This window comes from Artemia sp. Qi Xiang Cuo, chromosome 2, assembly GCF_049724085.1.
Source record: "Artemia sp. Qi Xiang Cuo chromosome 2, ASM4972408v1, whole genome shotgun sequence".
Classification (NCBI taxonomy): domain Eukaryota; kingdom Metazoa; phylum Arthropoda; class Branchiopoda; order Anostraca; family Artemiidae; genus Artemia; species Artemia sp. Qi Xiang Cuo.
In genome coordinates, this window is record NC_142795.1 from 57,585,789 (window position 1) to 57,598,322 (window position 12,534).

General features: G+C 34.1%; 1 non-coding gene across 1 annotated transcript; it reads left to right on the forward strand.

The window, feature by feature from the left end:
• The first annotated feature begins 12,142 nt into the window (after positions 1–12,142).
• Positions 12,143–12,214, forward strand: TRNAQ-UUG (transfer RNA glutamine (anticodon UUG)). The gene has a single exon. It is a non-coding gene; the product is annotated as a tRNA-Gln (tRNA).
• Positions 12,215–12,534: the final 320 nt, after the last annotated feature.

Genomic DNA, 12,534 nt, shown 5'->3' on the forward strand with positions numbered 1-12,534 from the left:
AGAAAGAAAAAAATATCCCGTTTGTGGAGAATAACGTGGTTGAAGTCAATTTTCTTGATTTTCAAGCCAATATATTTTCTTTGTTATTCTATTTTTTTTGTTATTCTATATTTTTTTTAGGAGTTAGGGGTTTTTATATTTCTGAAAATTGGACGTGATCGTCTATTACTAGGTTGCTAGCTACCACTGCAACCCGGACTAGAGATGCTTTCGCAAAACTTCATAGTAATATCCAAAAGAAATGTTGCATGTTTAGTGAAAAGCTTCCAAGGTATGGACCGGCAACTGTGGAACAGTTTACAGATGTAATGGAAAATCTTATACATCACTGTGAATATATGGAGGCATAATTGTCCTTTACTTAGTTTCAGCTTAAATTCGATGATCGAGCCTTTATGTAATAGCATTGGACGTGATCGTCTCTTACTAGGTTGCTAGCTACCGCTGCAATCCGGATATTAACTACATCCAACGACTATGACGTCATTGATCAATATTGTATATAAAAAATTAAGTTTTTCGTAAAAAATAATTAATTAAAAAAAAATTGAGCACCAATAGCATTATGATCTAGATATTTCCTTTTAAATGAATCATTAAAAAGGTCTCTATGATGTTCCAGTGCCAAGCTATCGGTGAAAAAGAAGAAAGAAAGAAAAAAAATATCCCGTTTGTGGAGAATAACGAGGTTAAAGTCAATTTTCTTGATTTTCAAGCCAATATATTTTCTTTGTTATTTAAGCCAAAGGGCGGTAAGTTTCCTTTATAGGGTTTTCAGACAAGGCGGTTCTAATGGTGTACTTTTTGTTTTGATCTGACACTTTTTTTTAGGAGTTAGGGGTTTTTATATTTCTTAACATTGGACGTGATCGTCTCTTACTGTAATTTCACTCTTCATACAATTTTGAGTAAAGATCTATAATTTCGTCATTTGAAGCTCTGTAGGAGTTCCCAATTTTTCTCTTGTAAAGACTATTCAAATTTTCACCAGTGCAAAACCCCTGTCTAATTTCAGCAAGTGTATTAGCACAGCTCTTATCCATCTTTTGTCTCATATTTATGCTTAGTTCCTCATACTCAAATAGATGCCAGAGGTTGAAAGTACTAACTTATCTGATCCTATTTCTTACTTCTAGTCGTGTGAGAGGTATATAAGGAGGATTTCTTACTGGTCTTAATCAATTAAGACACTTACTGGTCTTAATTGAAGAAAATCTCCCAAAAATACGCAGTTAGCATTACCCATTGGCAAATCAGCTGCCATTATTTCTGATAGTCTTAAATGAATATAGGTTAAAAGAAGAGACGAAACCATACTAATTTCGTTAATAATAAAATGTCTTGTCTCCTTAAGTGTCTTTCTCAAAGTAAGAAGTTTTTCAGTGGAGAGAGGGGTGTATTTTGTGGTGTTTTCCTGATCAATAGCTAAACTTAAACAACTATGTATTGTTAAACCATTTATGCTATGTGCAGCCATACCATTAGGTGCCATAACTACAACGGGACAATCTTTATTCTTGAACTTGTTGCAAAGTAGTCTTCTCACGACACTGATAACCCTAGATTTTCCTGTACCCCCACATCCAGATACAATCAACTTCAAAGGTGTTGCACCATTGCGCTTGGTAACTGAGTCAAAATTTTGTCAACTACTCTCTTTTGATCAATATTGAGCGACTCATAATCATTTTTCAGCCTGTCTTCGGTGTCACCATTTGAAATCTGTTTTTTTGCGTCTAACAAATACTTCAGAGCATCTGCTGCTCTGTCAATGATTCCTCCCTGAATTGCATTTTCTGGGTCATCTTCAATGTTTTCATAAATATTTTCTGCCTTCTGAATTTCTTTTGCACGTTCTCGGACCCTTTCTTCAAATTCTATATCGCTTTTCCTCTTAACAACAAATTTTTTCGTGCTACCATGTCGGGATAGTTTACACATTCAACACAGTAGGTTTCGTAGTTGCTATTTCCACTGACTTCTAGTTCATTTTCATTTCACCAAGGTTTAAACAATTTTGAAAGATATCCATAGTAAGCATTTTTCTTCTCGTCAGTTTCAAATGGGTTTACCTTTCTGTGCTGTATGATATATGGTTTTAAAAGCCTTTTTCTGAGGTAGAAGGACCCGTCAGTTAACATCATATTATCATCAGTACCATTACGCTCCCGTTCATACCAAGACAATAACTGAAAAAGACTGATAATTTCCATATGTTCCGGTCTTTTAGGGTAGATATCAATAACCCAGTGGGCAATGTACAAATCACTACTCTGTGGTCAATATATCTAATTGCCTAGAAATAATATACAATTTAGTACCAAGAAGCCTATCAGCAGCTTCAACTGCTCCAACTTGACGGGTTTTTATGGACTTCAACAAGTAGGACATAGTTCGTTGACCAAGACTTTTGCATGCATTATTTACTTCCTCCCACATTGCTTCTATTTCGACACTCTCTGCTTTAGTCATGTAATCGGTAATGTAATACGGTAATTTAGAGCCCAAATGGCCAATATATTGAACATCAATGTTTGCTCGATTAGCAATAAGTAACGCAGGAGAATAGTCATTTATATAACGCTCGTCATCTCTTCGAAGCAGATTATATATTCTTTTTCTTGGCTTTTTACGGTCTGTACCAAGAGCCAAGCAGTCAAGGATGTCATATAATTCTGTTCGTTCCTTTGTAGGACGAGGAAAGCCAAACTTACAATGCGTAACCCATCTTCCTCTTTTGCTCTTATATTTTCTTTGACAGTATTTATTACAGTGGTGCACTTGATGGTCTTTGACCAGTTTGTGAAGAGTTGGACTAGTCGATATGTTTGGCATTTCACAAGTTATAATACTATTGATATAATGAATCACTTCAGATGCTGTTGATTTTCCAATAATAGGTGTATCTTCAATCCACAAAACACAGTGTACATGAGGCGCACCTTGTTTCTGATTCTCGATACGCCAGAAATGATCCTTAATTTTACCAAACAAAGGATTTGTCTTTGAACAAATTAGCTCATTAAATATAGGTGTCCATTCTTTGGCAAAGTGCATGGAAACTGAAACTGGATCTAGACACGTCAACTCTGCTGGGGTCATTTTTGCTACACCAGGTGAGTTCTTATGGACAGTCCGTAAATAGTCAATAAATTCAGGAGAGTACCACTCAGCATATGAAACTGTCAGAAAAAAAGTCGGTGAACCCAATTGCTCAATCATTGACTTTACTTTATAGGAAAGAGATTGAAAAGACTGCTGAGATCCTCTGATTTTTGACTGAACAGAAAACAAAGTCGCTTCCATCTCTCCATCACGGGAATGAAGCCAGTCTATAAATTGACGAGCATTTGATTTGGTTTCACAGTCCATAACATATGACCGTCGCTATTACACATGTAAGAGAATTCTTGCAATTGGAAGCTGTGAAAAAGATACTGTTTGTCAAGACAAAACTTAGTATGTCTGCTAAGAAACCTTGATTTAAAATATTCTGCATTCCTAATCCGAAAAGGTCTTGCCTTGTCACGCAAGCCATATTTGCCTTTCGGGAAAAGATTTGGAAACACTTTTAGATCAAGTTCTTCCTGAAATAAGTCTTCGCTCTCACCTTTTAGCTTCTTCATTTGAAATTGGTCAGTACCAAGATCATTCATCTGCGTAAAATCTCTTAGGAAGTCTTTTGGAGCCGCTGAATTGAGAGATTGGACAGAAAAATGTTCAACCAATGTAGATTTTGCGCTTTCTGTCAGTTTCTGAAGGATTGCAGCTTCCGGTATTTCAGGTAAATTATCAACACCAACCGCTTTTTCAGCAAGACGCGCTTCAAGTATTAAATCTTCTAGTGTGTATGCGCGTAATGTTTTATAGAGACTGTTGTTCTCTCTTAAACACAACAGTGCTTCATGGACTTTTCTCAGATCTATTAGTGCAGTCCAAACATTTTTGTTGTTAGTGGGATGACCATTGACAATGACTACAAAACTATCAATGTTAAGAAGTTTTTCAGGCTGAATATCTGCATTTGCTTGCACATCAACAGGTAGATATACTATTCTACCCTTAAGAACATCAACAATTTCTGTTCTAGGTCTCTTCAATGTAGTTACTTGCCCTAATCTTACGATCGTAAGACAAGGCATTACAAATCGAATCACTGCCATTTCAAAATTATTTGAAGACTTTATGCATTCCGGTGTACAGTCGACATGAAGGTTATTTAATACGGATCGGATATTCTCCTGACTTTTCAACATTTTCCAAGCACAGTAATCACAGACAGAGAATGAAACTAAGACATCCTCTTTCCAACCTGTACAATGAATTAGCTGTTCTCTATCATCTTTGGGTTCGTCCTATTGGAGGTGTTCTAAAATTGTGGCCAACATTACATCAAAACCTTTCTTATTTGAAAGGGATCCTAGACTCTTCAATTGGTATTTTTTCTTTATCTGCTCGCAGCTGTCACAATACATTGTGGAGTATACATCCCTGATGTTAGCTACCTTATCAAGGCTCTCAAGAAATAATTTTATTATTGTATTTTCATCCACAGAAACTGTAATATTGCTATCACCGTAAATGACGTCTTGACTATTACGACAGAGTCTATTTGACACTTCTTCTAAATAATGACTTAATTCCTTGTACGAGCCCTCGACTTTTAGTAGATTAATATTTTGTATAATCTTAGATTTTGATACTGTCTTATATACTCTATTAATGAAACAGGTCAAGACAGGAAAATTTGGAGCTAGTGCCCTTAGACAACGCAAATAGCTCTGACATCCCTCATTTGGGCTACAGTATAACGTATGCCCATTCTTTCTTGTGTCCCTGTAATTGATTTTACAATAATCCAATTCGCCAAGGTAGAAATTAACCACTTTGTCAGTTGAAAATTTTAATGCTATATTATTTTCAAGGATATCAAAAAGAATTTGACATAATTCAATATCCGTCCGATAGAGCTTGCAGATATCAGGGTGACATTGCCAAGTAACCTGCTGCCCAGTTTTCGGTTTTGAATGTTTACTTAAATTGTTATAGGTGACTCCAGCCATCATGATTTCCTTGTCAGATCTAGTTTCAGAGCATTTTTCAATAGTTGTGTGGTACTTTCCAGGACAGTTTGTTCTACTACACTGAGCATTTTTTGCCAAATATTTAGTAGAACTAAGAAAACTGTTTAAAACACAGTTAGAAATACTTTTTTCTTGGGGTCATTGTTCCAGGAAATTGTTCTAAATCAGTAGTCTTACAAACACATATACAAATAACCCTAACAGGCTCGTTTTCGCCATAATTGAAAAACATTGCTTTTCCTTCGCTATTGATAGGTTTGCTTGTATATATATTTTTATTGCCGCTACATAAACTGCAATTGCTCCTTCCAAAATTAATATACGAATTTTCTAAGAAGTATGTCTCCGTATCTTCAGTGTGTTGTCGAACATTTTCCATTGCATCCACAAACTGTTCCGCAATTGCCAATCCATACCTTGGAAACTTTTCATTAAACTGACGACATTTCTTTTGGATATTACTATGAAGCTTTGCCAAAGCATTTCTAGACGACTTTTCAACAGTATCCGCTCTTTCAAAGAGAATTTTAATCTGTAATTTTGAATACTTTTCGTGATCCTGGTAAAACATGCGTAAAATGTTTCTCAATTTACGAAGATCAGCCTGCATTTTTGCCATCTTCTTGTATTTCTGAATGTAATTTTTCCCTTTGTCCTTATGCGTTTTTCGGTACAACCTCGCAGAGAATTGAATTTTTTCATCATAGCTTTTGTGACCCCAGTATCTACCCATTATTCTGGTAGCAACTTTTTTCATATATATTTTTCGGTAATCTTTATCATTTTGATATCGCTCCTTGATCTGTTGTCTATCTTGCTCAATTGTTGCTTCTCTATAATCTTAATCATTGTGATAACACTCCTTTATCTTTTGTTTGGATGTCTGAATTTTCGCATATCTATAATCTTCATCATTTTGATTAAAAACCTTGCTGTTTTGTTTGAAAACTTCGCGATACACCTGGTTAGCTGAATACCTTTGATTTTCTCTTTTAGAGATACTATCTCTGTTTTTTTTTGTAGTAACGTTTTTTTAACTTGTGTGTAGCTTGCTTTTATCTAACCTTTATTTATTCATGAATTAGATCATTTAAAGATTTGACGTTTCTTATATAGTAATTATGACGTCACTGCGTAATGATTTCATTTCATGACGTCATGGCGCAATGGTATTATTTCATGACGTCTTCAGAAACAACAATATAATTTTGTGTTTTTCTATTCACGTCATAACTCTAATATAAAACTGTGATGATAGTCATTATTTACCTAGTAACGTTTCAGGCAATTTAGTTCTAATGATGTACTTTTGCTTTGATCTGACTCTATTTTTAGGAGTTTTGGGTTTTATATTTCTTAGCATTGGACTGATCGTCAAAAAATTGTCAAGTTAAAGTCTAAACTAAATTTTTATTAGTAACTACCTGGATAATTTCATTTATGATGGACTATATCAATATTTTATGTAATTTAATGTAAACTTTGGGTGAAAGAGGTCCCACCTTCAAGTCCCAGATAGATCCAGCTTTTGTAATTACCAGGGATGATTTTTAATTAATAAGAAGCCGACATATTTTCTTTGAATTTTGTTTGCAGCTACCGCTAAAACCCAGGTATCACTCCAATCTGGATGGCTTGCAGCTACCCTTGCAACCACCATATTTCAGTTACTATGGGCCAGAGATCGTTATTTACTGTAACCAAAATATTCTCCACATGAGGCATGTAATTTCTTTCCGTTTTTTCTCCTCAGCTAGCTGGTCACTGGAAAATTATAGAGAGCTGTATAATGGTTAATTTTAAACGACATTACTATATTAGTGTCTTTTGTAATTAAAATAATATCAAGAATCATCGGATTCATCGAGTCATCAGATATAGCTATAGTAGCTATTGTTATTAACATCCTATTGCATGCAAAAATAAAAATATTATTTTTAACATTATAAAACGTATGTAGATATTTTTATGTAAAATGCAGTATTTCTTTTAGGGCTGTAACAAAAAATACAATTCTTTTAGGGTTTGAAAAAAAACCTGCTTGTTTTAAGGTTTTAACAAAATTCCGAATCGCCGACTGAAATTATATAAATTCCCGAAAATTTTAAATAAAATAATTTTATTTAGCGGCTAACTGCAAAATTATTTATGATGTCTGAGGGATGGTTTTTATTTTTTAATTCAAACAAAAAAAGAAAAAAAAAATTAGTTTTGTTTTTTGTTATTTTCTAACTACTTAACATAAACAAAATCTAATTCGTCATTTGGAAATAAAATAATATCTAAAAATTTTAAACAAAATGATTTTATTAACTGCAAACTGCAAAAATTTTTATGGTTTCTGAGAAATAATTTTAATTTTCTAATTCAAACTAGAAAAATACCTAAGAATTTTTAAATTAGTATACTTTTCGTTTTGCTTCAAGTGACTCGTTACGTCAGTTTATGAGGTGAAAATATATTGTTGAATTGAATAATTATTAAGATGAATTCTTGGATTGATCATATTAAAAGTCAATTGCTATCAAAAGGTATTTCGGAAGCTGCTATTATTGGTGTTGATGGGTCAGTTTGGGCAAAGTCTAGGGAATTTTCTGCCACAGCAGCTGAATTGAAAGCGATTATATCAAAATATGATTCACATGAGTTTTCTGGAAACGGTATTATGATGGGAGGAATGAAGTATTTTTACCTTTCAAGGGATCATGGTGTTGTACGGGCAAAAAAGGGACAAAATGGCTTTTAGGCAATGAAGCTGAAACAATTGTATATTATAGCTCTGTATGATGTGATAAACTGCCCACCACCTGAAGCTGCAATTACAGTGGAAAATTATGGTAATTATTTATCTAAAAGTGGGTATTGAAAAAGCACTTTAAGCATAGAAATCTGAAAGGAAAATGAAACAGCATGAAATTGTTTGAAATGGAAGTTGTAAGGATTTTAAATGAGAACCATGGGTTTTGGTGGTAGTAATATAGTGAAGGACGATCGCGTCCCCATAATAAAAACAGCAATCACTTACAACCCTTGCATTGACTGTGGAGGGAGCGTCATCCTCAAACCAAATAACAGAAAGTTTTACTATACAGGGGTTTCGGAAAAGGCGGTTCTAATGGTGTACTCTTTATTTTGATCTGACTTTGTTCTTAGGAGTTAGGGGTTTTTATATTTCTTAACATTGGACGTGATCGTCTCTTACTAGGTTGCTAGCTACCGCTGCAACCCGGATAGCGTCCGCTGCAACTCGGATAACTTATAATTCTTTAATGTAATGCCAAGCTATCTGTGGAAAAGAAAGAAAAAAGAAAAAAATATGCCGTTTGTAGAGAGTAACGTGGTTAAACTCAATTTTCTTGATTTTCAAGCCAATATATTTCCCTTGCTGTTCAAGCCAAATGACGGAAAGTTTCCTATACAGGGGTTTCGGACAAGGCGGTTCTAATGGCGTACTTTTTGTTTTGACCTGACTCCTTTTTTAGGAGCAATGGGTTTTTATATTTCTTAACATTGGACTCGACCGTCTCTTACTAGGTTGCTAGCTACCGCTGCAACCCGGATCACTTTTTACGTTATATATTATAATATAATACGAGAAAATTTAATCTCTTTGTATCTTTACAACTTTATATTCTTTCTTTATTATAATGTTTTAAAAATAATTTGTTTTAGTTACAAAAGATTTTTAACCCTATTAATTTCCTTTAAAATAAGCCATTGAACAGCTCTCTACGATGTTCCAGTGCCAAGCTATCTCTGGAAAAGAAGAAGAAGAAGAAACCCGGATTTCAATTAACATGGGCTAGATCTCGTTCCTTACTATAACACTATGAAAAGACATCAAAATTATTTTTCATTATTTTTCACCTAGGAGAAGGGTGTTCGAGTCCCCGTCAGGGAGAACTTTTAATATGTTGAATTAAAAGTACTATCTTTTCAATTTAAAATTTAAAAAAGAAACTTGTTTATTTACATTCTAGCTGAAATAATGAAGATAATATGAATGAACCACAGGGTTCAGTTTCTTTGGACTTGAGTTCGTTTTTTAACTATAAATACAAACAGGAAAAAGCCTACGGCTTTTTCTTCTTTTAAATAGTAAGAGACGAAACTCAAAAAATCAAGTAGCTAACTAAGTCCAATGTACTGAATGGTTTGTTATTTCAGTGATCGTCTTTTAATGTATTACGTCATGTCACTTATTACGTCATATATGGTTATTAGTAGATAATCGGTAAAATATTCGTTCTTTATTTTAAAATCCCTTTTATAGAATCGATCCCTTGTGTACAACCCAGAATCGTTCTTTAATGTAATCAAATATCTTTGAAAAGACTACAGTATGAAAATACATCAAAAATGCAATTTTTTTGACAAAATTGATTCTACTTTAAAAGATATTTTCTTTTTAATTACAAAAGTGACTAGATGTAGCAATTTCCTTTAAAATGAGCTATTATACAGCTCTCTATGATTTTCCAGTGCCCAGCTAGCTGAGGAGAAAAAAAAGCGGAAAGAAAAAAAAATATCCCGTTTAGGCAGAATGTTGTAGTAGCTGCCACTTTTCTTGATTTTCAAGCCAATATATTTCCCTTGCTGTTCAAGTCAAGGGACAGAAATTTTACTATACATAGGTTTTGGACAAGGCGGTTCTAATGGTGTACTTTTGAATTTGATCTGACTCCTTTTCTAGGAACTATGGGTTTTTATATTTCTTAACATTGGAGGTGATCGTCTCTTACTTGGTTGCTAGCTACCGCTGCAACCCGGATTACTTTCTCTGTTTTTTTTTGTAGTACTGATGTTTTAACTTGTGTGTAGCTTGCTTTGATCTAACCATTATGCATTCTTGAATGAGACCATTAACAGTTTTGATGTTTCTTATATAATAATTATGACGTCACTGCATCATATATACAGTTTTTAGTGGAAAAATTTATTCTCTTTTAGAAATAATTTATTTTAGTTACAAAAGGTTTTTAACCCAATTAATTTCCTTTAGGATGAGCCTTTGAACAAATGGCTACGATGTTCCAGTGCCAAGCTATCTCTGGAAACAAAAGAAAGAAAGAAAAAAATATCTCGTTTGGGGAGAATAACGTGGTTAAAGTCAATTTTCTTGATTTTAAAGCCAATATATTTCCCTTGAAGTTCAAGCCAAGGGACAGAAAGTTTCCTATACAGGGGTTTCGGACAAGGCGGTTCTAAAGGTGTACTTTTTGTTTTGATCTGACTCCTTTTTTAGGAACTATGGTTTTTTTTATTTCTTAACATTGGACGTGATCGTCTCTTACTAGGTTGCTAGCTACCGCTGCAACCCGGATAGTAAAAATGTTGTTATGAAAGTAATATGATTTTATAAAAACTACAGGTAACTCAGTAAAGAAGGTACAATTTTCTGCAAAATTAATTACTTTTGTAATTAAAAATAAAATACTTTAAAAAGTATTTTATTTTTAATTACAAAAGTGACTAGATGTTGCAATTTCCTTTAAAATGAGCTGTTTTACAGCTCTCTATGATTTTCCAGTGCCCAGCTAGGTGAGGAGAAAAAAAAACGGAAAGAAAAAAATATCCCGTTTGTGGAGAATAACGTGGTTAAAGTCAATTTTCTTGATTTTCAAGCCAATATATTTTCTTTGTTATTCAAGCCAAAGAGCGGTAAGTTTCCTTTATATGGGTTTTGGAGAAGGCGGTTCTAATGGGGTAATTTTTGTTTTGATCTGAATCTTTTTTGAGGAGTTAGGGGTTTTTATATTTCTTAACATTGGACGTGATCTTCTCTTACTAGGTTGCTAGCTACCGCTGCAACCCGGAAATAGTTACTATGTGCCGTGGTTTGTTCTTTACTAGGTTTCAGCTATATCCGATGAAATTTATGCTATAAGGGATCATAAAACAATTAACTAGCTTTCTATATATATCTCATATGGTTTAGTGGTTTAGGGTAGTTGGCTTTCAATTAATTGTCTTGGGTTCGAATCCCGGTGTGGTAATTTTTTTTAAACAAAATTAGATGAAATTAATTAGCTAATTTGACATGACATAGTAGGTAACTAAGGGCAAGAGTTCGTTCTTTACTATAACAACCAGGATGACGTCAGTTACAACTTGGAATTCGTTTTATGCTATATCATTACAAACAGGAAAAAGCCTACGGCTTTTTCTTCTTTGAAATAGTAAGAGACGAACCCCAAGTAAGTACCCCTGGAACCACCATATATCAGTTACTATGCATGAGCGATCGTTCTTTACTGTAAATATCATTACAAACAGGAAAAATCCTACGGCTTTTTCTTCTTTGAAATAGTAAGAGACGATCCTAAAGCAATCAAGTAGCTATCTAAGTCCAATGTATGCAGTGGTATGTTATTCCAATGATCGTATTGTAATGTAATTTTCTTGATTTTCAAGCCAATATATTTCCTTTGCTGTTCAAGCCAAGGGACTGAAAGTATTCTATACAGGGATTTCGGACAAGGCGGTTCTAATGGTGTACTTTTTGTTTTGATCTGACTTTTTTTTAGGAACTATGAGTTTTTATATTTCGTAACATTGGACTTGATCGTCTCTTACTAGGTTGCTAGCTACCGCTGCAACCCAGACTAGGTTGCTAGCTACCGCTGCAACCCGTATAATTGACAAACACCATTTATGATGAGCAATATTCGTCCGGTATGTAACTACACCTGGAACCACCATGTATCAGTGAGTATGAGAGAGAGATCGTTCTTTACTGTAAACTTTATTATTAATATTTCCCTTGCTGTTCAAGCCAAAGGGTGGTAAGTTTCCTTTCAAGGAGTTTCGGACAAGGCGGTTCTAATGGTGTACTTTTTGTTTTGATCTGACTCCTTTTTTTAGGAACTATGGGTTTTTACATTTTTGAACATTGGACGTGATCGTCTCTTACTAGGTTGCTAGCTACCGCTGCAACCCGGATTACAAACAGGAAAAAGCCTAAGGCTTTTTCTTCTTTGGAATAGTAAGAGACGAATTATAATTGGTATGGTGAAATAATAATATGCATATGGTTCTTAAATCATACTTCCTTATGGTCCCATATGGTCTAGTGGCTAGGATAGTTAACTTTGACTTAACAGGCCTGGGTTCAATTCCCGGTGTGGGAAAATTTTTAACTCTATAGTCTTCGAACATTTTGAACCTTTTATAATTTATAATGATGTATAATATAAATACTGTAATCTTAACTATAGTGAAGTTGCCTATGCAAGTTAGTATAGGGAAGAGTTCGATCTTTATTATAAAAAAGATTAAAATTATCTCTGAAAGAATGGATTTTGTTGAAAAGTCAGCTAGAGATGCTTTCGCAAAACTTCATAGTAACATCCAAAAGAAATGTTGCATGTTTAGTGAAAAGCTTCCAAGGTATGAACCGGCAACTGTGGAACAGTTTATAGATGTAATGGGAAATTTTATAGATCACTGT